General features: G+C 50.2%; 1 protein-coding gene across 1 annotated transcript in view; it reads left to right on the top strand.

The window, feature by feature from the left end:
• B3GALT5 (beta-1,3-galactosyltransferase 5) overlaps positions 1-22990 on the top strand; it is an 82120-nt gene that overhangs the window by 55863 nt on the left and 3267 nt on the right. The gene's annotated exons all lie outside the window — the stretch shown is intronic.

Below are 22990 nucleotides of genomic sequence, written 5' to 3'. Positions count from 1 at the left end.
GGATGGAGACAGTGGGCGTCAGAGGCTCTGAGGTGGTGTAGGATGGAGACAGCAGGTGTCAGATGCTCTGAGGAGGTGTAGGATGGAGACAGTGGGTGTCAGGGCTCTGAGGTGGTGTAGGATGGAGACAGTGGGTGTCAGAGGCTCTGAGGTGGTGTAGGATGGAGACAGTGGGTGTCAGATGCTCTGAGGTGGTGTAGCATGGAGACAGTGGGTGTCAGAGGCTCTGAGGTGGTGTAGGATGGAGACAGTGGGTGTCAGAGGCTCTGAGGTGGTGTAGCATGGAGACAGTGGGTGTCAGAGGCTCTGAGGAGGTGTAGGATGGAGACAGCAGGTGTCAGATGCTCTGAGGTGGTGTAGGATGGAGACAGCGGGTGTCAGAGGCTCTGAGGTGGTGTAGGATGGAGACAGTGGGTGTCAGATGCACTGAGGTGGTGTAGGATGGAGACAGTGGGTGTCAGATGCACTGAGGTGGTGTAGGATGGAGACAGTGGGTGTCAGAGGCTCTGAGGTGGTGTAGGATGGAGACAGTGGGTGACAGAGGCTCTGCGGTGGTGTAGGATGGAGACAGTGGGTGTCAGAGGCTCTGATGTGGTGTAGGATGGAGACAGTGGGTGTCAGATGCTCTGAGGTGGTGTAGGATGGAGACAGCAGGTGTCAGATGCTCTGAGGTGGTGTAGGATGGAGACAGTGGGTGTCAGAGGCTCTGAGGTGGTGTAGGATGGAGACAGTGGGTGTCAGGGCTCTGAGGTGGTGTAGGATGGAGACAGTGGGTGTCAGAGGCTCTGAGGAGGTGTACGATGGAGACAGCAGGTGTCAGATGCTCTGAGGAGGTGTAGGATGGAGACAGCAGGTGTCAGAGGCTCTGAGGTGGTGTAGGATGGAGACAGCAGGTGTCAGAGGCTCTGCGGTGGTGTAGGATGGAGACAGTGGGTGTCAGGGGCTCTGCGGTGGTGTAGGATGGAGACAGTGGGTGTCAGATGCTCTGAGGTGGTGTAGGATGGAGACAGTGGGTGTCAGAGGCTCTGAGGTGGTGTAGGATGGAGACAGTGGGTGTCAGAGGCTCTGATGTGGTGTAGCATGGAGACAGTGGGTGTCAGATGCTCTGAGGTGGTGTAGGATGGAGACAGTAGGTGTCAGATGCTCAGTGGTGGCGTAGGATGGAGACAGTGGGTGTCAGATGCTGAGTGGTGGTGTAGGATGGAGACAGCGGGTGTCAGATGCTCTGAGGTGGTGTAGGATGGAGACAGTGGGTGTCAGATGCACTGAGGTGGTGTAGGATGGAGACAGTGGGTGTCAGAGGCTCTGAGGTGGTGTAGGATGGAGACAGTGAGTGTCAGAGGCTCTGAGGTGGTGTAGGATGGAGACAGTGGGTGCCAGATGCTCAGTGGTGGTGTAGGATGGAGATAGTGGGTGTCAGATGCTCTGAGGTGGTGTAGGATGGAGACAGTGGGTTTCAGAGGCTCTGAGGTGCTGTAGGATGGAGACAGTGGGTGTCAGATGCTCTGAGGTGGTGTAGAATGGAGACAGTAGGTGTCAGATGCTCTGAGGTGCTGTAGGATGGAGACAGTGGGTGTCAGATGCTCTGAGGTGCTGTAGGATGGAGACAGTGGGTGTCAGATGCTCTGCGGTGGTATAGGATGGGGACAGTGGGTGTCAGAGGCTCTGAGGTGGTGTAGGATGGAGACAGTGGGTGTCAGAGGCTCTGAGGTGGTGTAGGATGGAGACAGTGGGTATCAGAGGCTCTGAGGTGGTGTAGCATGGAGACAGTGGGTGTCAGATGCTCTGATGTGGTGTAGGATGGAGACAGTGGGTGTCAGAGGCTCTGAGGTGGTGTAGCATGGAGACAGTGGGTGTCAGATGCTCTGATGTGGTGTAAGATGGAGACAGTGGGTGTCAGAGGCTCAGAGGTGGTGTAGGATGGAGACAGTGGGTGTCAGATGCTCTGATGTGGTGTAGGATGGAGACAGTGGGTGTCAGAGGCTCTGAGATGGTGTAGCATGGAGACAGTGGGTGTCAGATGCTCTGAGTTTGTGTAGGATGGAGACAGTGGGTGTCAGAGGTTCTGAGGTGGTGTAGCATGGAGACAATGGGTGTCAGATGCTCTGAGGTGGTGTAGGATGGAGACAGTAGGTGTCAGATGCTCAGTGGTGGCGTAGGATGGAGATAGTGGGTGTCAGATGCTCTGAGATGGTGTAGGATGGAGACAGTGGGTGTCAGGTGGCTCAGTGGTGGTGTAGGATGGAGACAGTGGGTGTCAGATGCTCTGATGTGGTGTAGGATGGAGACAGTGGGTGTCAGATGCTCTGCGGTGGTGTAGGATGGAGACAGTGGGCGTCAGATGCTCTGAGGTGGTGTAGGATGGAGACAGTGGGTGTCAGATGCTCTGCGGTGGTGTAGGATGGAGACAGTGGGCGTCAGATGCTCTGAGGTGGTGTAGGATGGAGACAGTGGGTGTCAGATGCTCTGCGGTGGTGTAGGATGGAGACAGTGGGTGTCAGATGCTCTGCGGTGGTGTAGGATGGAGACAGTGTGTGTCAGATGCTCTGAGGTTGTGTAGGATGGAGACAGTGGATGTCAGATGCTCTGAGGTGGTGTAGGATGTAGACAGTGGGTGCCAGATGCTCAGTGGTGGTGTAGGATGGAGATAGTGGGTGTCAGATGCTCAGTGGTGGTGTAGGATGGAGACAGTGGGTGTCAGAGGCTCTGAAGTTGTGTAGGATGGAGACAGTGGATGTCAGATGCTTTGAGGTGCTGTAGGATGGAGACAGTGGGTGTCAGATGCACTGAGGTGGTGTAGGATGGAGACAGTGGGTGTCAGAGGCTCTGAGGTGGTGTAGGATGGAGACAGTGGGTGACAGAGGCTCTGCGGTGGTGTAGGATGGAGACAGTGGGTGTCAGAGGCTCTGATGTGGTGTAGGATGGAGACAGTGGGTGTCAGATGCTCTGAGGTGGTGTAGGATGGAGACAGCAGGTGTCAGAAGCTCTGAGGTGGTGTAGGATGGAGACAGTGGGTGTCAGAGGCTCTGAGGTGGTGTAGGATGGAGACAGTGGGTGTCAGGGCTCTGAGGTGGTGTAGGATGGAGACAGTGGGTGTCAGAGGCTCTGAGGAGGTGTACGATGGAGACAGCAGGTGTCAGATGCTCTGAGGAGGTGTAGGATGGAGACAGCAGGTGTCAGAGGCTCTGAGGTGGTGTAGGATGGAGACAGCAGGTGTCAGAGGCTCTGCGGTGGTGTAGGATGGAGACAGTGGGTGTCAGGGGCTCTGCGGTGGTGTAGGATGGAGACAGTGGGTGTCAGAGGCTCTGAGGTGGTGTAGGATGGAGACAGTGGGTGTCAGAGGCTCTGAGGTGCTGTAGGATGGAGACAGTGGGTGTCAGATACTCTGATGTGGTGTAGGATGGAGATAGTGGGTGTCAGATGCTCTGAGGTGGTGTAGGATGGAGACAGTGGGTGTCAGAGGCTCTGAGGTGGTGTAGGATGGAGACAGTGGGTGTCAGAGGCTCTGATGTGGTGTAGCATGGAGACAGTGGGTGTCAGATGCTCTGAGGTGGTGTAGGATGGAGACAGTAGGTGTCAGATGCTCAGTGGTGGCGTAGGATGGAGACAGTGGGTGTCAGATGCTGAGTGGTGGTGTAGGATGGAGACAGCGGGTGTCAGATGCTCTGAGGTGGTGTAGGATGGAGACAGTGGGTGTCAGATGCACTGAGGTGGTGTAGGATGGAGACAGTGGGTGTCAGAGGCTCTGAGGTGGTGTAGGATGGAGACAGTGAGTGTCAGAGGCTCTGAGGTGGTGTAGGATGGAGACAGTGGGTGTCAGAGGCTCTGAGGTGCTGTAGGATGGAGACAGTGGGTGTCAGATGCTCAGTGGTGGTGTAGGATGGAGACAGTGGGTGTCAGAGGCTCTGAGGTGGTGTAGGATGGAGGCAGTGGGTGCCAGATGCTCAGTGGTGGTGTAGGATGGAGACAGTGGGTGTCAGAGGCTCTGAGGTGCTGTAGGATGGAGACAGTGGGTGTCAGAGGCTCTGAGGTGCTGTAGGATGGAGACAGTGGGTGTCAGATGCTCAGTGGTGGTGTAGGATGGAGGCAGTGGGTGCCAGATGCTCAGTGGTGGTGTAGGATGGAGACAGTGGGTGTCAGAGGCTCTGAGGTGCTGTAGGATGGAGACAGTGGGTGTCAGAGGCTCTGAGGTGCTGTAGGATGGAGACAGTGGGTGTCAGATGCTCTGAGGTGGTGTAGAATGGAGACAGTAGGTGTCAGATGCTCTGAGGTGCTGTAGGATGGAGACAGTGGGTGTCAGATGCTCTGAGGTGGTGTAGGATGGAGACAGTGGGTGTCAGAGGCTCTGAGGTGCTGTAGGATGGAGACAGTGGGTGTCAGAGGCTCTGAGGTGCTGTAGGATGGAGACAGTGGGTGTCAGATGCTCTGAGGTGGTGTAGAATGGAGACAGTAGGTGTCAGATGCTCTGAGGTGCTGTAGGATGGAGACAGTGGGTGTCAGATGCTCTGAGGTGGTGTAGGATGGAGACAGTAGGTGTCAGATGCTCAGTGGTGGCGTAGGATGGAGACAGTGAGTGTCAGATGCTGAGTGGTGGTGTAGGATGGAGACAGCGGGTGTCAGATGCTCTGAGGTGGTGTAGGATGGAGACAGTGGGTGTCAGATGCACTGAGGTGGTGTAGGATGGAGACAGTGGGTGTCAGAGGCTCTGAGGTGGTGTAGGATGGAGACAGTGAGTGTCAGAGGCTCTGAGGTGGTGTAGGATGGAGACAGTGGGTGCCAGATGCTCAGTGGTGGTGTAGGATGGAGATAGTGGGTGTCAGATGCTCTGAGGTGGTGTAGGATGGAGACAGTGGGTGTCAGAGGCTCTGAGGTGCTGTAGGATGGAGACAGTGGGTGTCAGATGCTCTGAGGTGGTGTAGAATGGAGACAGTAGGTGTCAGATGCTCTGAGGTGCTGTAGGATGGAGACAGTGGGTGTCAGATGCTCTGAGGTGCTGTAGGATGGAGACAGTGGGTGTCAGATGCTCTGCGGTGGTACAGGATGGAGACAGTGGGTGTCAGAGGCTCTGAGGTGGTGTAGGATGGAGACAGTGGGTGTCAGAGGCTCTGAGGTGGTGTAGGATGGAGACAGTGGGTATCAGAGGCTCTGAGGTGGTGTAGCATGGAGACAGTGGGTGTCAGATGCTCTGATGTGGTGTATGGTGTAGGATGGAGACAGTGGGTGTCAGAGGCTCTGAGGTGGTGTAGCATGGAGACAGTGGGTGTCAGATGCTCTGATGTGGTGTAAGATGGAGACAGTGGGTGTCAGAGGCTCAGAGGTGGTGTAGGATGGAGACAGTGGGTGTCAGATGCTCTGATGTGGTGTAGGATGGAGACAGTGGGTGTCAGAGGCTCTGAGATGGTGTAGCATGGAGACAGTGGGTGTCAGATGCTCTGAGTTTGTGTAGGATGGAGACAGTGGGTGTCAGAGGCTCTGAGGTGGTGTAGCATGGAGACAATGGGTGTCAGATGCTCTGAGGTGGTGTAGGATGGAGACAGTAGGTGTCAGATGCTCAGTGGTGGCATAGGATGGAGATAGTGGGTGTCAGATGCTCTGAGATGGTGTAGGATGGAGACAGTGGGTGTCAGGTGGCTCAGTGGTGGTGTAGGATGGAGACAGTGGGTGTCAGATGCTCTGATGTGGTGTAGGATGGAGACAGTGGGTGTCAGATGCTCTGCGGTGGTGTAGGATGGAGACAGTGGGCGTCAGATGCTCTGAGGTGGTGTAGGATGGAGACAGTGGGTGTCAGATGCTCTGCGGTGGTGTAGGATGGAGACAGTGGGCGTCAGATGCTCTGAGGTGGTGTAGGATGGAGACAGTGGGTGTCAGATGCTCTGCGGTGGTGTAGGATGGAGACAGTGGGTGTCAGATGCTCTGCGGTGGTGTAGGATGGAGACAGTGTGTGTCAGATGCTCTGAGGTTGTGTAGGATGGAGACAGTGGATGTCAGATGCTCTGAGGTGGTGTAGGATGTAGACAGTGGGTGCCAGATGCTCAGTGGTGGTGTAGGATGGAGATAGTGGGTGTCAGATGCTCAGTGGTGGTGTAGGATGGAGACAGTGGGTGTCAGAGGCTCTGAAGTTGTGTAGGATGGAGACAGTGGATGTCAGATGCTTTGAGGTGCTGTAGGATGGAGACAGTGGGTGTCAGATGCACTGAGGTGGTGTAGGATGGAGACAGTGGGTGTCAGAGGCTCTGAGGTGGTATAGGATGGAGACAGTGGGTGACAGAGGCTCTGCGGTGGTGTAGGATGGAGACAGTGGGTGTCAGAGGCTCTGATGTGGTGTAGGATGGAGACAGTGGGTGTCAGATGCTCTGAGGTGGTGTAGGATGGAGACAGCAGGTGTCAGATGCTCTGAGGTGGTGTAGGATGGAGACAGTGGGTGTCAGAGGCTCTGAGGTGGTGTAGGATGGAGACAGTGGGTGTCAGGGCTCTGAGGTGGTGTAGGATGGAGACAGTGGGTGTCAGAGGCTCTGAGGAGGTGTACGATGGAGACAGCAGGTGTCAGATGCTCTGAGGAGGTGTAGGATGGAGACAGCAGGTGTCAGAGGCTCTGAGGTGGTGTAGGATGGAGACAGCAGGTGTCAGAGGCTCTGCGGTGGTGTAGGATGGAGACAGTGGGTGTCAGGGGCTCTGCGGTGGTGTAGGATGGAGACAGTGGGTGTCAGAGGCTCTGAGGTGGTGTAGGATGGAGACAGTGGGTGTCAGAGGCTCTGAGGTGCTGTAGGATGGAGACAGTGGGTGTCAGATACTCTGATGTGGTGTAGGATGGAGATAGTGGGTGTCAGATGCTCTGAGGTGGTGTAGGATGGAGACAGTGGGTGTCAGAAGCTCTGAGGTGCTGTAGGATGGAGACAGTGGGTGTCAGAGGCTCTGAGGTGCTGTAGGATGGAGACAGTGGGTGTCAGATGCTCTGAGGTGGTGTAGAATGGAGACAGTAGGTGTCAGATGCTCTGAGGTGCTGTAGGATGGAGACAGTGGGTGTCAGATGCTCTGAGGTGGTGTAGAATGGAGACAGTAGGTGTCAGATGCTCTGAGGTGCTGTAGGATGGAGACAGTGGGTGTCAGATGCTCTGAGGTGCTGTAGGATGGAGATAGTGGGTGTCAGATGCTCTGAGGTGGTGTAGGATGGAGACAGTGGGTGTCAGAGGCTCTGAGGTGCTGTAGGATGGAGACAGTGGGTGTCAGAGGCTCTGAGGTGCTGTAGGATGGAGACAGTGGGTGTCAGATGCTCTGAGGTGGTGTAGAATGGAGACAGTAGGTGTCAGATGCTCTGAGGTGGTGTAGGATGGAGACAGTGGGTGTCAGAGGCTCTGAGGTGGTGTAGGATGGAGACAGTGGGTGTCAGAGGCTCTGAGGTGCTGTAGGATGGAGACAGTGGGTGTCAGATGCTCTGAGGTGGTGTAGAATGGAGACAGTAGGTGTCAGATGCTCTGAGGTGCTGTAGGATGGAGACAGTGGGTGTCAGATGCTCTGAGGTGCTGTAGGATGGAGACAGTGGGTGTCAGATGCTCTGCGGTGGTATAGGATGGAGACAGTGGGTGTCAGAGGCTCTGAGGTGGTGTAGGATGGAGACAGTGGGTGTCAGAGGCTCTGAGGTGGTGTAGGATGGAGACAGTGGGTATCAGAGGCTCTGAGGTGGTGTAGCATGGAGACAGTGGGTGTCAGATGCTCTGATGTGGTGTATGGTGTAGGATGGAGACAGTGGGTGTCAGAGGCTCTGAGGTGGTGTAGCATGGAGACAGTGGGTGTCAGATGCTCTGATGTGGTGTAAGATGGAGACAGTGGGTGTCAGAGGCTCAGAGGTGGTGTAGGATGGAGACAGTGGGTGTCAGATGCTCTGATGTGGTGTAGGATGGAGACAGTGGGTGTCAGAGGCTCTGAGATGGTGTAGCATGGAGACAGTGGGTGTCAGATGCTCTGAGTTTGTGTAGGATGGAGACAGTGGGTGTCAGAGGCTCTGAGGTGGTGTAGCATGGAGACAATGGGTGTCAGATGCTCTGAGGTGGTGTAGGATGGAGACAGTAGGTGTCAGAGGCTCTGAGGTGGTGTAGCATGGAGACAGTGGGTGTCAAATGTTCTGAGGTGGTGTAGGATGGAGACAGTGGGTGTCAGATGCTCTGAGGTGGTGTAGGATGGAGACAGTGGGTGTCAGAGGCTCTGAGGTGGTGTAGCATGGAGACAGTGGGTGTCAGATGCTCTGATGTGGTGTAAGATGGAGACAGTGGGTGTCAGAGGCTCAGAGGTGGTGTAGGATGGAGACAGTGGGTGTCAGATGCTCTGATGTGGTGTAGGATGGAGACAGTGGGTGTCAGAGGCTCTGAGATGGTGTAGCATGGAGACAGTGGGTGTCAGATGCTCTGAGTTTGTGTAGGATGGAGACAGTGGGTGTCAGAGGCTCTGAGGTGGTGTAGCATGGAGACAATGGGTGTCAGATGCTCTGAGGTGGTGTAGGATGGAGACAGTAGGTGTCAGATGCTCAGTGGTGGCGTAGGATGGAGATAGTGGGTGTCAGATGCTCTGAGATGGTGTAGGATGGAGACAGTGGGTGTCAGGTGGCTCAGTGGTGATGTAGGATGGAGACAGTGGGTGTCAGATGCTCTGATGTGGTGTAGGATGGAGACAGTGGGTGTCAGATGCTCTGCGGTGGTGTAGGATGGAGACAGTGGGCGTCAGATGCTCTGAGGTGGTGTAGGATGGAGACAGTGGGTGTCAGATGCTCTGCGGTGGTGTAGGATGGAGACAGTGGGCGTCAGATGCTCTGAGGTGGTGTAGGATGGAGACAGTGGGTGTCAGATGCTCTGCGGTGGTGTAGGATGGAGACAGTGGGTGTCAGATGCTCTGCGGTGGTGTAGGATGGAGACAGTGTGTGTCAGATGCTCTGAGGTTGTGTAGGATGGAGACAGTGGATGTCAGATGCTCTGAGGTGGTGTAGGATGTAGACAGTGGGTGCCAGATGCTCAGTGGTGGTGTAGGATGGAGATAGTGGGTGTCAGATGCTCAGTGGTGGTGTAGGATGGAGACAGTGGGTGTCAGAGGCTCTGAAGTTGTGTAGGATGGAGACAGTGGATGTCAGATGCTTTGAGGTGCTGTAGGATGGAGACAGTGGGTGTCAGATGCACTGAGGTGGTGTAGGATGGAGACAGTGGGTGTCAGAGGCTCTGAGGTGGTGTAGGATGGAGACAGTGGGTGACAGAGGCTCTGCGGTGGTGTAGGATGGAGACAGTGGGTGTCAGAGGCTCTGATGTGGTGTAGGATGGAGACAGTGGGTGTCAGATGCTCTGAGGTGGTGTAGGATGGAGACAGCAGGTGTCAGATGCTCTGAGGTGGTGTAGGATGGAGACAGTGGGTGTCAGAGGCTCTGAGGTGGTGTAGGATGGAGACAGTGGGTGTCAGGGCTCTGAGGTGGTGTAGGATGGAGACAGTGGGTGTCAGAGGCTCTGAGGAGGTGTACGATGGAGACAGCAGGTGTCAGATGCTCTGAGGAGGTGTAGGATGGAGACAGCAGGTGTCAGAGGCTCTGAGGTGGTGTAGGATGGAGACAGCAGGTGTCAGAGGCTCTGCGGTGGTGTAGGATGGAGACAGTGGGTGTCAGGGGCTCTGCGGTGGTGTAGGATGGAGACAGTGGGTGTCAGAGGCTCTGAGGTGGTGTAGGATGGAGACAGTGGGTGTCAGAGGCTCTGAGGTGCTGTAGGATGGAGACAGTGGGTGTCAGATACTCTGATGTGGTGTAGGATGGAGATAGTGGGTGTCAGATGCTCTGAGGTGGTGTAGGATGGAGACAGTGGGTGTCAGAGGCTCTGAGGTGGTGTAGGATGGAGACAGTGGGTGTCAGATGCTCTGAGGTGGTGTAGGATGGAGACAGTAGGTGTCAGATGCTCAGTGGTGGCGTAGGATGGAGACAGTGGGTGTCAGATGCTGAGTGGTGGTGTAGGATGGAGACAGCGGGTGTCAGATGCTCTGAGGTGGTGTAGGATGGAGACAGTGGGTGTCAGATGCACTGAGGTGGTGTAGGATGGAGACAGTGGGTGTCAGAGGCTCTGAGGTGGTGTAGGATGGAGACAGTGAGTGTCAGAGGCTCTGAGGTGGTGTAGGATGGAGACAGTGGGTGCCAGATGCTCAGTGGTTGTGTAGGATGGAGATAGTGGGTGTCAGATGCTCTGAGGTGGTGTAGGATGGAGACAGTGGGTGTCAGAGGCTCTGAGGTGCTGTAGGATGGAGACAGTGGGTGTCAGAGGCTCTGAGGTGCTGTAGGATGGAGACAGTGGGTGTCAGATGCTCTGAGGTGGTGTAGAATGGAGACAGTAGGTGTCAGATGCTCTGAGGTGCTGTAGGATGGAGACAGTGGGTGTCAGATGCTCTGAGGTGCTGTAGGATGGAGACAGTGGGTGTCAGATGCTCTGCGGTGGTATAGGATGGAGACAGTGGGTGTCAGAGGCTCTGAAGTGGTGTAGGATGGAGACAGTGGGTGTCAGAGGCTCTGAGGTGGTGTAGGATGGAGACAGTGGGTATCAGAAGCTCTGAGGTGGTGTAGCATGGAGACAGTGGGTGTCAGATGCTCTGATGTGGTGTAGGATGGAGACAGTGGGTGTCAGAGGCTCTGAGGTGGTGTAGCATGGAGACAGTGGGTGTCAGATGCTCTGATGTGGTGTAGGATGGAGACAGTGGGTGTCAGAGGCTCAGAGGTGGTGTAGGATGGAGACAGTGGGTGTCAGATGCTCTGATGTGGTGTAGGATGGAGACAGTGGGTGTCAGAGGCTCTGAGATGGTGTAGCATGGAGACAGTGGGTGTCAGATGCTCTGAGTTTGTGTAGGATGGAGACAGTGGGTGTCAGAGGCTCTGAGGTGGTGTAGCATGGAGACAATGGGTGTCAGATGCTCTGAGGTGGTGTAGGATGGAGACAGTAGGTGTCAGATGCTCAGTGGTGGCGTAGGATGGAGATAGTGGGTGTCAGATGCTCTGAAATGGTGTAGGATGGAGACAGTGGGTGTCAGGTGGCTCAGTGGTGGTGTAGGATGGAGACAGTGGGTGTCAGATGCTCTGATGTGGTGTAGGATGGAGACAGTGGGTGTCAGATGCTCTGCGGTGGTGTAGGATGGAGACAGTGGGCGTCAGATGCTCTGAGGTGGTGTAGGATGGAGACAGTGGGTGTCAGATGCTCTGCGGTGGTGTAGGATGGAGACAGTGGGCGTCAGATGCTCTGAGGTGGTGTAGGATGGAGACAGTGGTTGTCAGATGCTCTGCGGTGGTGTAGGATGGAGACAGTGGGCGTCAGATGCTCTGCGGTGGTGTAGGATGGAGACAGTGTGTGTCAGATGCTCTGAGGTTGTGTAGGATGGAGACAGTGGATGTCAGATGCTCTGAGGTGGTGTAGGATGTAGACAGTGGGTGCCAGATGCTCAGTGGTGGTGTAGGATGGAGATAGTGGGTGTCAGATGCTCAGTGGTGGTGTAGGATGGAGACAGTGGGTGTCAGAGGCTCTGAAGTTGTGTAGGATGGAGACAGTGGATGTCAGATGCTTTGAGGTGCTGTAGGATGGAGACAATGGGTGTCAGATGCTCTGCGGTGGTGTAGGATGGAGACAGTGTGTGTCAGAGGCTCTGAGGTGGTGTAGGATGGAGACAGTGGGTGACCGGAGTTATGAAGGAGTCTAAGAGAGAGAGTTGGTAGTCTGGAGGGGCTGCCAGCAGAGCTAACAGCTGATCGGTGGGAGTCCTGGATGGCAGACCCTCACTGATTACCTATTCTAATCAGACTGTGAGTGACCGTGGCTCTGAGGGGGTAGGATGGATGCATTATGTTGCTGGGGCCTTGGATGTCGTATAGAAGGGAGATAAGGAGTGTTAGGTGCTCAGGGTGGTATAGGAGGGAGACTTTGGGTGACAGGAGCTATGAGAGGATGTAGAAAGGAGACAGGAGGTGGTAGAGTCTCTGGTAAGCTCTCAGGGGAGACAATAGGTGGTAGGGTCTCTGCTAGGCTTTAGGGGGAGACAGTAGGTGTTTGGGCCTGTATTAGGCTTTAGGGAAGACGGTAGATGGTACTATCTCTGGTACGCTTTAAGGGGAGACTGTAGGGGCTTGGTTCTCTGCTAGGCTTTAGGGGAGACAGTAGGTGGTAGGGTCTCTGGTAGGTTTTAGGGGAGAGAGTAGGTGGTAGGATCTCTGGTAGGCTTTAGGGGGAGTCAGTAGGTGGTAGGGTCTCTGGTAGGCTTTTGGAGTAGAAAGTAGGTGGTAGGATCTCTAGTAGGCTTTAGGGAGAGACAGTAGGTGGTAGGGTCTCTGGTAGGCTTTTGGGGTAGAAAGTAGGTGGTAGGTCTCTAGTAGGCTTTGGGGAGAGACAGTAGGTGGTAGGGTCTCTGGTAGGCTTTTGGGGTAGACAGTAGGTGGTAGGATCTCTGGTATGCTTTAGGGGGAGACAGTAGGTGGTAGGCCTCTGGTAGGCTTTAGGGAGAGACAGTAGGTGGTAGGTCTCTGGTAGGCCTTAGGGGGAGACAGTAGGTGGTAGGATCTCTGGTAGGCTTTAGAGGGAGACAGTAGGTGGTAAGTCTCTGGTAGGCTTTTGGGGCAGACAGTAGGTGGTAGATCTCTGATAGGCTTTAGTGGGAGACAGTAGGTGGTAGGGTCTCTGGCAGGCTTTAGGAGTAGACAGTAGGTAGACGCCGCAGTTATTTCAAGGGCAGTTACTCACGGCAAGAGTCAGGACTCCACTCTATGTATCTGTCTCTTTTGGGTATGTCTGCTGTGTAAGCACTTCTTATTACTTGGACCCAGCTTTTCTATTAACCCATCTTACTCCTTCACCATGTTTACCTATGCCCTTACAGTGTTTGCTCCACTAATCCTCTCTCTCCTTCGCTATCACAAACCCCAACACTCTCTAACCTAATAATCATCTCCCCTTCCCTCTTACCTCCCCACCTGTCCTCCTCTGCTGACCTGCTCCTCAACCTCAAATCTGTCCTAATAAAACATAAAACAAGCCGGCCACTCTCTTTCTCCCACCTGCTCTCCCTTTCTCTGCTTCTCTTCACTGCTGGAAACATATCTCCCAACCCTGGACCCCCACAGCTCATACCTCCCATTACTAGCCCTCCTATCGCTCCTTATCTAATATGAACTACCGCAATCTTTCCAACATAAAACCCGTGCCCCTGACACCCACCCCCCTGCTCCCTCTCTCTGGAGCACTCTGGAATGCCCGCTCAATCTGCAATAAGCTTCATGTGATTCAGGACCTTTTTCTCTCTCGCAATCTTGCCTTCCTCGGCCTCACAGAAACATGGCTAACACCCTCTGACACCGCCTCCCCTGCTGTGCTGTGTTACGGAGGCCTCCACTTCACCCACACCCCTCGCCCCGGCAACAGACATGGTGAAGGTGTGGGTATGCTCCTTTTTTCAAACTGCACCTTTAACACAATCCCACCTCTTTCCTCCCTTATCCTCCCCTCTTTTTAAGTCCATTCTGTTCGCATGTACTCTCCCCCCAACCTCCAAGCAGCACCTCACTACCTGTGCGCTCGATCCCATCCCATCCCACCTCCTCCCCAACCTCATCACCACACTTATCCATTCCCTAACCCACCTCTTCAACCTATCACTAACTTCTGGCACCTTCCCTTCTGCTTTCAAACATGCCACAATCACGCCTATCCTTAAAAAGCCAACCCTTGATCCAACTGCTATGTCCAGCTATCGCCCAATATCGCTGCTCCCATTCGCTTCCAAATTCCTGGAGCAGCAAGTTCACTCTGAACTTTCCTCCCACCTCTCATCTAACTTGCTCTTTGACAATCTACAATCTGGTTTCCGCCCCATCACTCAACTGAGACAGCCCTGGCCAAAATCACTAACGACCTACTTACCGCTAAAGCTAACGGACAATACTCTGTACTCCTCCTTCTAGACCTGTCTTCTGCTTTCGACACAGTTGACCACTGCCTCCTACTACAGATCCTCTCCTCCTTTGGCATCAAAGACCTCGCCTTATCCTGGATCTACCTTTCCAACTGCACATTCAGTGTCTCCCACTCCCACTCTACCTCCTCATCCCACCCTCTCTCTGTTGGAGTCCCCCAAGGCTCTGTTCTAGGACCCCTACTCTTCTCAATCTTTACACTTGGCCTGGGACAACTCATAAAGTCCCATGGACTCCAGTACCACCTCTAAGCTGACGACACTCAGATCTACCTTTCTGGACCAGACGTCACCGCTCTGCTGTCCAGAATCCCAGAGTGTCTATCAGCCAAATCCTCCTTCTTCTCTTCTCGCTTCCTCAAACTCAATGTGGACAAATCTGAACTCATCATCTTTCCTCCATCCCATAGATATTCCTTACCTGACCTATCTCAATCAACGACATCATGCTTTCCCCCGTACCGGAAGTCCGCTGCCTCGGAGTAACCTTTGACTCTGCCCTGTCCTTCAAACCACACATCCAAGCTCTGTGCACCTCCTGTCGCCTCCAGCTCAAAAATATCTCCAGAATCTGTCCTTTCCTCAACCGTCAATCTACTAAAATACTTGTGCATGCCCTCATCATCTCCCGCCTTGACTACTGCAAAATCCTTTTCTGTGGCCTCCCTGCTAACACCCTTGCACCTCTCCAGTCCATCCTTAACTCTGCTGCCCGACTAATTCATCTCTCTCCTCACTACTCCTCCGCTTCCCCCCTCTGCAAATCTCTTCACTGGCTCCCATTGCCTCAGCATATCCAGTTCAAATTACTAATACTGAGCTACAAAGCCTTCCATAACCTGTCTCCTCCATATATCTCTGAACTAATCTCCCGATATCTTCCCTCACGTAATCTCCGGTCCTCCCAAGACCTCCTTCTCTCCTCCACACTTATTCGCTCCTCATCCAACCGCCTCCAAGACTTCTCCAGAATATTCCCCATCCTCTGGAATTCTCTGCCCCAACACATCCGACTATCAACCACATTCAGATCCTTCAGACTGAACCTAAAAACCCATCTCTTCAGGAAAGCTTACAGCCTGCACTAACCCCGCTGCCTCATCACTACCGGAGATACTGCCTCATCAACACCTGAGCTCCTGCAACCCTCGACCTATAGTCTCCTTCCCCATAATCCTGTAGAATATAAGCCCACAAGGGCAGGATCCTCAACCCTCTGTATCAGTCTGTCATTGTTAGTTTGTTTACTGTATGTGATATCTGTAACTTGTATGTAACCCATTCTCATGTACAGCACCATGTAATCAATGGTGCTATATAAATAAATAATAATAGGTGGTAGAATATCTAGTAGGCTTTAGGGGGAGAAAGTAGGTGGTAGGTCTCTGGTAGGCTTTAGGGGGAGAAATTAGGTGGTAGGTCTCTGGTAGGCTTTAGGTGGAGACCGTAGGTGGTAGAGTCTCTGGTAGGCTTTAGGGAGACACAGTAGTAGATGGTAGGTTCTCGGGATTGTACGAGGGAGACAGTAGGTGGCAGTGGTTCTTGTACAGAACACAGGGAAGTGACAGCTTCAGGAGTTCCCTGACCTCCCTGCCATAGTTACACATCAAATAGCTCCATCCCATGGAGGAGTCATTACGCTTCTGTCTGTAAGTAGGGATGGAGAGATATGACTGCTTCACCTCACCTCTCCTCCCTCAGGTCATCAGCGAACAAGTTGACACGATAAGACGTCTCCTCCTGTCAGTCACTTATATAAATTGATTCTCAGTGGGGTGAAACAATGCTGTATGGGTGCTGAATCCGATCGGGAACTCTGTCCAATGACCGAGCAGATCATGTTAAAACCTTAATGACCATGCTGCCATTGGCTAACTGCAGGGGGGTGAGGATTTCATCACATCTGTTATGATTTACTGTGTTCACCCGTGTGTCAATCACTCTTTAATTGAAAGTTGTTTAGGATCCAAAAGAATCAAGTCTTTTTGGCTGAGCTGTGTCTAATGATCCACTTCACCAAAAAGAGCGGGAAATATGTCCATCACTAGCACCGACTGGTAGTCAAACTGTGTCCCAGCCTCGGAGGTTTACTAGCCACCTGAGGCGCTGTGTGATGCTGCCACCTACTGGACACAATAACTGTCCTTCAAAAAAAAGAGGTAGGACCAAAAGAACAGGAAGGAAAAAAATGAAGGCGCTGTCTTAGTATAAAATTCTGTTTTTATTAATAAAACTAGCTGAAGAGCCCGGCGTTGCCTGGGCATAGTAAATATCTGTGGTTAGTTATAGCACGTCACTTCTCTTATTTTCCCATCACGCCTCTCATTTTCCCAATCACATCTTTAATTTTCCCCCTCACATCTCTCATTTTCTCCCTCACACCTCTCATTTTCTCCCTCACTCCTCTCATTCCCGCCTTGTCATTTCGACCTCACATCTGTCATTTTCCGATCACTACACTATTTTCCCTCACTCCTCTCATTTTGCACTCACACCTTTTCATTTTCACCTCACACCTCTCATTTTCACCTCAGTATATACATGTTTGTCATCTCCCTTATATATAGTAAACACTTGTATGTCATCTCCTGTATATAGTATAAAAAATCAAAAAGCACAAAATATGAACGGCACTAGGTGTTATCGCACCAGGCAGTGTAGCCGCAGCCTGAGGATTCCACTGCAAGACTCCTATAGCGCGTATATAGTCTGCAATGTTCGGGTGGTGCTCAGCATAAAAAGCAGTGAACAAATATCCAAGGAGAAAAAGGAAAATGCGGCAATCACCCAGGTAGATTGCGAATCAAAGTCCTTTATTCATCATAACGTAACAACGGACATAGTAAGGAGAGGCGGCTGGGAGAGATCAGCGGTGCGGGGAGAAAGAACAGGACTACGATTGTTTCGCGCTTGTGCGCTTCCACGGGTCAATATATAGTATACACTTGTATGTCATCTCCTGTATATAGTATATACCTGTATGTCATCTCCTCCTATATATAGTATATACCTGTATGTCATCTCCTCCTATATATAGTATATACCTGTATGTCATCTCCTTCTATATATAGTATATACCTGTATGTCATCTCCTCCTGTATATAGTATATACCTGTGTGTCATCTCCCCTGTATATAGTATATATGTGTGTGTCATCTCCTCTTGTATATAGTATATACCTGTATGTCATCTTCTATATATAGCATATACCTGTATGTCATCTCCTCCTGTATATAGTATATACCTGTAGGTAATCTGCTCCTGTATATAGTATATACCTGTGTGTCATCTCCTCATGTATATAGTATGTACCTGTATGTCATCTCCTCCTTTATATAGTATATACCTGTGTCATCTCTCCTGTATATAGTATATATCTGTGTGTCATCTCCCCTGTATATACCTGTGTGATCTCCTGTATTAGACCTCGTTAACACGTTATTTGCTCAGTATTTTTACCTCAGTATTTGTAAGATAAATTGGCAGCCTGATAAATCCCCAGCCAACAGGAAGCCCTCCCCCTGGCAGTATATATTAGCTCACACATACACATAATAGACAGGTCATGTGACTGACAGCTGCCGTATTTCCTATATGGTACATTTGTTGCTCTTGTAGTTTGTCTGCTTATTAATCAGATTTTTATTTTTGAAGGCTAATACCAGACTTGTGTGTGTTTTAGGGTGAGTTTCGTTTGTCAAGTTGTGTGTGTTGAGTTGTGTGTGGCGACATGCATGTAGCGACTTTTGTGAGATGAGTTTTGTGTGGCAACTTGCGTGTAGCAACTTTTTGTGTGTCGAGTTGCATGTGACAGGTTAGTGTAGCAAGTTGTGTGCAGCAAGTTTTGCGCATGGCGAGTTTTGCGCGTGGTGAGTTTTATGTCTGGTGCCTTTTGAATATGTGCAAGTTTTGTGTGAGGCAACTTTTGCATGTGTTGCAAATTTTGTGCATGTGGCAATTTTTCCGCATGTGCAAGTTTTGCGTGTGGCGAGTTTTCCATGAGGTGAGTTTTGGACTTGTGGCGAGTTTTGCGTGAGCCTATTTTTTGCATGTGGCGAGTTTTGCGCGTGGTGAGTTTTGAGCGGCGACTTTTGTGTTTCGACTTTTATGTGGCGAGGTTGGTGTATGTGTGGTGAAATGTGTGCTGAGGGTAATATGTGTTCAAGCACGTGGTAGTGTGTGGCGCATTTTGTGTGTGTGTTCATATCCCCATGTGTGGTGAGTATCTCATGTCGGGGCCCCACCTTAGCAACTGATCGGTATATACTCTTTGGCGCCATCGCTCTCATTCTTTAAGTCCCCCTTGTTCACATCTGGCAGCTGTCAATTTGCCTCCAACACTTTTCCTTTCACTTTTCCCCATTATGTAGATAGGGGAAAAATAGTTTGGTGAATTGGAAAGCGCGGAGTTAAAGTTTCACCTCACAACATAGCCTATGACGCTCTCAGGGTCCGGACGTGTGGCTGTGCAAAATTTTGTTTCTGTAGCTGCGAAGCCTCCAGCACTTTTCCTTTCACTTTTTTCCCCATTATGTAGATAGGGGCAAAATTGTTTGGTGAATTGGAAAGCGCGGGGTTAAAATTTCACCTCACAACGTAGCCTATGACGCTCTCAGGGTCCAGACGTGTGACTGTGCAAAATTTTGTGGCTGTAGCTGCGACGGTGCAGATGCCAATCCCGGACATAAACACACACACACACACACACACACACACACACACATTCAGCTTTATATAGTAGATAACACGTTTCTAGAGCGGAGCGCCGTCTTCATCAGGTACAAATTAAAATAAAAACATACATATGGAGTGAATTGCATTCTTATAAGCACATAGATCAGGTATAGGTATTTAGATGCATTAATTATTTAACCCTTACCATGTAATGACATCAGTATACCCACGGATATTAACCCCTTCACCCCGCAGCCTGTTTTCATCTTCATGAGCAAGCCAATTTTTACAATTCTGACCACTGTCATTTTACGTGGTAATAACTCTGGAACGCTTCAACGGATCCCACTGATTCTGAGATTTTATTTTTGTGACATATTGTACTTCATGATAGTGGTAACATTTCTTTGATATGACTTATGTTTATTTGTGAAATAATCGGAAAATTTGGCATACATTTTGAAAATTTCCAATTTTCAAACGTTGAATTTTTATTCCCATAAATCAGAGAGTCGTGTCACACAAAATAGTTAATAAATAACATTTCCCACATGTCTTCCTTACAGCAGCACCATTTTTTGTTAGGAAGTTATAAGGGTTAAAAGTTGAACGGCGATTTGTCGTTTTTACAACAGAATTTACAAAACCAGTTTTTTAGGGGCCACATCACATTTGAAGTGACTTTGAGTGGCTTATATGACAGAAGATACCCCAAAGTAATTAGACAAGGTTACTCTTCGGGTCGGGGCGATTCCAGCGATTCCAGATTTATAGCGGGTTTTTATGGTTGGCTGCTGTCACACACTTAAAGACACTTTTTATTGCATCGCCATATTTAGACAGCTATTATTTTTCCATATTTCCACCATCAGAGTCATGTGACAGCTTATTTTTTATATAACAAGTTGACGTTTTTATTGGTCCCATTTTCGGGGACATGACTTTTTTTTATCACTTTCTATTTCGATTTTTGAGAGGTAGAATGAACAAAAACCAGCAATTCAGGAATTGCTTGTTTTTTTATACCGTTCCGCATGTGATAAATTTGGTAAGACAGTTTTATTCTTCGGGTCAGTACGATTACAGCGATACTTCATTTATATCTTTTTTTATGTTTTAGCACTTTTACCCAATAAATACTATTTTATAGAGAAAATAACTATTTTTGCATCGCTTTAATTCTATAGAGCTATAACTTTTTTAGTTTTATGCTAATAGAGTTTTATGGCGGCTTGGTTTTGGTGGGACAAGATGACATTTTCAGAGATACAATTTTTTTTGCTCGGCAGCATGTCGATAAAGCATTGTTTTTTGGCTCGTTTTTTATTTATTTTTTACTGTTTTCACTGAAGAAGATAACTAGTGGGACAGTTTTATAGGTTGGGTTGTTCTGGTCGCAGAGATACCAAATATGTGTGTTTTTTTTTTTTTTAACATACCGTATATGCTTGAGTATAAGCCGAGATTTTCAGCCCAAATTTTTGTGCTGAAAGTGCCCCTCTCGGCTTATACTCGAGTCATGTTCGGCGGCAGGGTCGGCAGGTGAGGGGGAGAGAGGACTGTCGCATAATCACCTGCTCCTGGCGCTCCTGGCGCTGTCCCTGCCTATCCCATGGTCTTCGGGTGCCGCAGCTCTTCCTCTGTCCAGCGGTCACGTGGTACCACTCATTAAAGTAATGAATATGGACTCCACTCCCATAGGGGTGGAGCCACATATTCATTCCTGTAATGAGCGGTACCAGTGACCGCTGACAGAGGAAGAGGCTGCACTGCCCGGAGACCATCTGTCCGGGAGAAGGAGCCAGGGACCGCGCCGGGAGCAGGTAAGTATTTCATATTTACCTGTCCGCGTTCCACCTGCCGGGCGCCGCTCCGTCTTCCCGTCATCTTGCTGTGACTGTTCAGGTCAGAGTGTGCGATGACGTACTAGTGTGCGTGCCGCCCTCTGCCTGAACAGTCAGTGCGGAGAGACGGGACGCTGAGGAGCAGTGGGCAGCGACGAGAGGTGAGTATGTCATTTTTTTTTTAATTGCAGCAGCAGCATTATATGTGGCACAGCTTTATATGTAGCATCTATGGGGCAATAATGAACGGTATGGAACATTATATGTGGCACAGCTTTATATGGAGCATCTATGGGGCAATAATGAACGGTGCAGAGCATTATTATATGTGGCACAGCTTTATATGGAGCATCTATGGGGCAATAATGAACGGTATGGAACATTATATGTGGCACAGCTTTATATGGAGCATCTATGGGGCAATAATGAACGGTGCAGAGCATTATATGTGGCACAGCTTTATATGGAGCATCTATGGGGCAATAATGAATGGTATGGAACATTATATGTGGCACAGTTTTATATGGAGCATTATTACTTTTATTGGTATCTATTTTTATTTTTGAAATTTACCGGTAGCTGCTGCATTTCCTACCCTAGGCTTATACTCGAGTCAATAAGTTTTCCCAGTTTTTTGTGGCAAAATTAGGGGGGTCGGCTTATACTCGGGTCGGCGTATATACGGTAAGTAAATGGTTTTATTGGATTCATATTTTTTCATCTTTTTGTTCTTTATTTGGGATTTTTTTAAAAACTTTTAATAACTTTTTTGTTTTTAACTATTTTACATTGTCCCAGGATGGGAGATCATCTTTAACAAATCTATCAACAAATCGCTGATCTGATACTCTACAATGCTTCTGCACTGCAGGGCATCAGAACGGCAACTGACAGACAAGGAAGGAGGTGTGTCAGCTTGTACTTTTAGCAGGCGCTCACAGGCCACCTTCCCGGAAGGACCCCGTGGCTATTTTGCGGTCAGGGGTCTCCATGGCGACCATCAGCACAACGCGATCGCATCACGTTGTGCAGTTTGGAGCAGCCAGGGAGCTCACTCCCTCTGCAATGTTCCTCGATGTCGCTGTCACTATTGACAAAGGTATCAGAGGGGTTAAACCCTCACAATCGGTGCTAGCACCGATTGTGGACATTGCTGCAGTGTGTCAACTTTCACAGGGCTGACACCCACACCCGATCTCGTGGTGGCGCTCAGCGTGAGCCCCCGCAATCGCAGCACATTACATATATACTGAATTGGCTAGTGTGCGTGCGCGTCAGAGGCGGGAGGTGAGATTTTGTTTTTAAATGCCGGGCGACAGTACTGATGTGCACAGCTCATATCATGGCCGGGAGTGTAATGCTCCTGTGTGATTATACTCAGCACATAAACATGATAGAGTCCTGATGTGCCCATAAATACAGTAAAGGGCAAAACGCGTCGAAGGGGTAGTGTGTGCCTATGGTAGTCGTTAAAGGGGTAGTGTGTGCCTTTGATGAGGGGTGTTAGTGACTTGATCTGAAGGTGATGGTGATTCCTCCAATAATTATACATCACTCCTCTGTCTCTATCTGTCCTAAGGAGATTCTAGTATGAGCAGTCTTACAGTGAATTCATGACACCGATTTACGTCTGGAGCACCAGGTGGCGGTTCATATCTGAACACAGGATATATATGGAAACCGTTCCTGTTCATTGAGCACAAGATATAATAGGTGATGCACTTTATTAGGCTGAGTTCTTTCCATTGAGTCGCACATCAGGGTTCTGCTTGAAAGTAATAGTGCTCGGTCTTTAATCAATACCTCACTACTAAAGGCAAAGTGCAATCATCGGTGGATCCCTATGTGCTTGATAAGTTTTTGGGATACACTGAGTCCTATTTCAGGGCTTATACCAATATAAAAAATGCACACAATTATGGTGGACCGGTTATCTAATTAATTTTATTTAACAAATATTATTAAAAATTATATTTTATCTTTGTTACTCCACCTCAGTCAGTGATTTCACATGATTCATTTACTCACTTGCTTAACCTCAGTCATTCTGGTTGCAGCCTATGCGCAGCGTAGCAGTAGAGATGAGCTTGATATCACCTGACATGCTTTGGTTATGTAGTGATTGATATAACAAAGCGCACTACATCATACGGTGAGCTTTGACATCTGGTCACTGCCTATGCAGAGCGCGGCAGCTGATGACAAACTCGTCTGCACTGCTGCAATCTGGATAGGAACTGGGGGAAGTGACTGAGAAGAAGCATAACGCTGGTGTGCTGCTCAAAGGAGAAATGGTGCTTACAGCTGGTTCTCCTAGACCATCAGTCGGCATTGAGGGTAAGGGAAAATTTTGCATCTGATAGAATTTAGAGCAAGAGGCAAATGCCCTTTTGGCCTTCCCACATTATGCTACTGAATAAATATGAGATTGATAGTTATTAAAAAGATATGAGATACAGAGATTTACTAGATAGATAATAGATAGATAGATAAACAGATAGATAGATAATAGATAG

This window comes from Ranitomeya imitator, chromosome 3, assembly GCF_032444005.1.
Source record: "Ranitomeya imitator isolate aRanImi1 chromosome 3, aRanImi1.pri, whole genome shotgun sequence".
In the NCBI taxonomy this organism is placed as follows: Eukaryota; Metazoa; Chordata; class Amphibia; order Anura; family Dendrobatidae; genus Ranitomeya; species Ranitomeya imitator.
Note: the sequence above shows the minus strand (reverse complement) of the source record. Positions and strands in the feature narration are given on the sequence as shown.